Source organism: Lolium rigidum, unplaced genomic scaffold (genome assembly GCF_022539505.1).
Source record: "Lolium rigidum isolate FL_2022 unplaced genomic scaffold, APGP_CSIRO_Lrig_0.1 contig_15050_1, whole genome shotgun sequence".
In the NCBI taxonomy this organism is placed as follows: domain Eukaryota; kingdom Viridiplantae; phylum Streptophyta; class Magnoliopsida; order Poales; family Poaceae; genus Lolium; species Lolium rigidum.
In genome coordinates this window covers 13,175-17,500 of record NW_025899872.1, presented here as the reverse complement: position 1 = coordinate 17,500, position 4,326 = coordinate 13,175, and the positions used below count along the sequence as shown (strand labels likewise).

At 36.4% G+C, this 4,326-nt stretch overlaps 1 pseudogene; it reads left to right on the top strand.

Moving 5' to 3' along the window:
* Positions 1–1,081: 1,081 nt before the first annotated feature.
* LOC124680389 lies at positions 1,082–2,538 on the top strand (annotated as a pseudogene).
* The last annotated feature ends 1,788 nt before the right edge of the window (positions 2,539–4,326 follow it).

Sequence of the window (4,326 nt, the reverse complement as noted above, 5' to 3'; positions counted from 1 at the left end):
TATTCGCTGCGATAGGACATTGATAAATAATAATTTGAATTTACATGCATGAATGACTTTTACGTACTTCCTATAGTTCTCTAAAGGTTGTCGTTTTTTACATGTACACATTCAAAACAAAACTTTGAAAAAAAACTACTTTCAGAATTCACAGAAAAATAATATATTGTGAATGTAAATTTAGCAACAACTTTCTGCATATGATCTTCAAGTACATAATCCAAAAAATGTGAAAGTTTGCATAATAAATATTTCCTAAATTTGGCATTATCTATGTATGGAACGATAGATTTAAGTGAACAAGGAAGAATAATTGGTAAAACTAAATTGTAGGTATCACTTAAAGCACATGACACACCCGCTTTTAATAATACTTTACAATGTTTTATTTAAATAGTTTATCTCGATAGGCAGATATATGTGCTTAATAATCAAGAAAAATAGCAATACCTAGTCAAGGAGAAAATTCGGTGAAAAAAACACAAATGCATATACCTACATTAAGAAGACTACATGCTTTTGGTTTTTTATTTTTTGATTTTTTAATTATTATGCCCATTCTTATGTCATATAGTAATCATTCAAGTTGATAAACAAAGTCTAGATATATTCAAACCAGAAAAATCATGTATCTATCCCTAACTCTAAACTCTGTCTTATGAAGTAAAGCACGAAGAGAAGTCGTTTTGGTTTCAAAATGGAAATTTCAAAAATCCTCCAAAAAGCTTCATTTTGGAGTGACTAAGAAGGATCGAGACTTACCTTTTCATTTTCATGTTTTAAACATGTTTAAATCTTGGTCAAACCTATGATTTGACCAAGATTCAAATGGGCATAAAAATTCAAAAAAATAAAAAAAAATGAAACCAAAGCATGTAGTCTTCTTATGTCATATAGTATGCATTAAAATTGATAAACGAAGTCTAGACATATTCAAACCGGAAAAATCATGTATCTACCCCTAATTCTAAATTACGTCTTATGAAATCACATGAACTAATTATGAGAGAATTGTTTACTGTTTATAGGTTTTCCTGAATGGTTCACTAATTTAAAGTAATTTTTGTATCACTAGTACGCAATGTGGCACACAGGGCGAGGAAAAAACTATGGTCTTCGAGCTGAAATGAGTATATGGGGTTCGCCGAGATCAACAATACTCTCAAGAGTCCGGAGCAGCCATACGGATATACTTCGTGAAGATGCGGGACATTACAGCTTAATTGAAGCTGGATTTCATGTGAAACATCAATTTCGCTCATTCTAATAAAATAAAATGAATTATAAGAAACTAGTACTTTAATTACATTATGGTTTGCTTTGCAGGTTTCCCCGTCTTTGTACCATAATAGAGATGTTCGCTTCTTTACATACTCGACAGTAAGCATAGGCCATGCCATTTTACATGATGTATAACATCGAGGTTTATTTTTACACCCACCTAACAAATTTTTATGTGCATAATTGCTCAGAAAGATACTACATCAGCGGGATGCTACAACTCAGATTGTGCGGGATTTGTTCCCGCAAAAGGAGCCGCGCTAGTGCCTGGCCAAGCAGTTGCTCCCCCTCAATTTATGGCGAAGCTGACCACTACGCCGAGATTAGCTTAAACGAGGTGCCCCTTTTGTTCTTGTAGATACTAATACATCTCTCGGGAGATCGCATTTAATCATATATACTTGGCCCATAAAAATGCATGCTGCTAAAGGTTTTGAGGGGAAGCATATTCTATTGCATTCATTACTAGATTTTTTATAAGTACACTAAATATAAATGAAGATTACAATATAACATGGTCACATAAATCTACTCTCCATCCCAACGAGATATATGTACATAAGAAACCTGACTTGGCAAAATGGAAAACTAAGACAAGCTCTGGTACGAAATGAGATTTGGCTCAGTGTTCTCGAACATGACATAACCCCATACATACATACATACATATATATATATATTAAAACATTAAACATTAGGAAGAAACCCCTTAAATTTGGTCATGAGTTAATTCGCTTAATTAGGTGGATGCTAAACATGATGGTCTACTATAAAGCTATGGAAGATAAGATTATGAAAAAAGAGTTGTTGCTAACTAGTATTTTGTTTCTTTGCGATAACTATTGTTTATGACCCCACCACCCCTTGTCGATTATGTATAGGATCCAAACTCTGGAGATTGGGTGTTGTACCGGCATGATTTAGACGAACCATCATTCTTGGGGCATTTTCCAAGGGAGCTTTGCCCAACAAATTCGCGCATACAAGCACTAACTCGGATTCGTGAATTACCTCAAGACTACATCGGGTCCTCCAATGGGTAGCGGTCACTTTCCTGAAGACAAGGACGCAAAGAGATCGGCGTACTTCAAGCATGTCAAGATGTACGACTCCAAGGGTCATGCATGGGACCCGCATACCACACGAGTGTTCGATGTAGTTGACAAGCCGGACTGCTACCGAGCAACCGGGTTACTTATTGACTTCAATAAGGGCTACACCTTTTACTACGGTGGACCAAGTGGTTGTGTTGGTTGATAGCAGAAGTTTTTTATGCTTCTTGTGATTCGAATAAATTAGAAACTATGATTCTTGGTGGATAGAAATTGTTCCCTGTTTCTATCGTGCTCCATTATTATTGAGTTGGATTACTGCAGTTTCATCTCTATTATTTTTCTTATATTTGGAGTTTGGTCATTAATATGCCAGCCAGTACCAATGGACAGTCGATAATATTGTTTGTCATGCTGAAAATTATATAAAAAATAGATCATACATGATGAAGCAGAAGAAAAACATTGTCGATCGTCACCGTACCGTACCGCTACATGTCGGGAAAAACTGAACGTGGTTGTGCAAACTTGAAAATGGAAAGAGGTAATTAAGCTGGCACCAATGGAAACATGGTGAAGCTAGATTCGGTCAAAAGCGAAGCAAATAATGGATTGTCAATAGATGATATGACATATTGCTTATAACCCATAGTCGGCTATAATATTGAACTTGCTCTTAGGCTCTTGGCAGCGGTGGTGGCGGCTGCTGACTGCTCAGTTGAGTGATGGAGAAGAGTTTTTTTGTTCTCTCTGCATATCGGATTATTAGTCTTACATGTAGCGTGACATTGTCAATTTAACCAACTTAATATGAGGTATATATTTAAAAATCACTGAAAACTTCAGATGTTATGTTTTCTGATGGTATAACTTTTGTGTTAAGTAATTTATATTACATAATTCCAATCGATGATCTAGGTACACACAAGACTTACATACTGATATAGAGGAGTAGTTGGGTTTTAGCTGGCAATATTCAAACCAAGGTACTACTGGTTAATCTATCCATGACATTGATTCATTATGTCGCTAATTAGAAAGGAAAATAGGGCACATGTGACGCAGCAAAAGAAAAACATTCTCGCCGATCGTCGTGCTACAACATGTAAGAGATAGTGGGGCTATTTGGATACTCACATGGGTTTTTCCACTTTATGCAATTTGGTCCAGTGAAAGTTGTATGGGTAAAATTTCATTTAGGTTTGTTTATGCACTTTGATTGGTTGTCAACAAAGTCACATGAAGCACCGTGGGACGGTGGGAGAAAATTCTACCAATTGTAGCTGGTCATATACTCACATGGATGTTGATGTGTGTTGTGTTTAACTAAACTAGTTCAATCTTAATTCTCTCTAATGTGCTCAACCATGTTTCGATTCGAGATAAGGTCTATATGAAAAAGATGCACCTTGACTATGTGATTTCATACCCACGACCTGTTCCTAGTTTCATCGTGTGTTATAAATTTATATTTCGTGTTACTTTTGGAGCTTTTTTGGATGAATTTTGTCAAATTCATCGCACACGGTCGACCATTTGAAATTTTGTTCACGGAGTAGATTCATCTCACCAATTTACACGTTTTTGTGTTAAAAGTTTTCGATTTTGACTTTCACGGATGAGTAGATCTTCATTTTCATATGATGTGTTAGGGAGATGTAGATTTACTTGTCTACAAATGTCAAAATCGAAAACTTCCAACATGGAAGTTGTGAGAAACTGTGAGATAAAGCTAATGCGTGAATGAAATTTCAAACTGTAGAAGAGATATTGGAGATTGCACAGCACCAATAGGACCGGCTGCTCATATATATATATAGGCGGACACAAGTACAATTACAGGTACAACCCTGAGAAACACGGGGACCTATACCTATACAATATGTTACTCAACACCCCCCCCCCCCCCCGCAGTCGAAGGGTCGGCACCGACACATAGGCTGGACGAAGCTCCGGAAAAGTCGTGGAAGGCAATCCCTTCGTCATGATATCG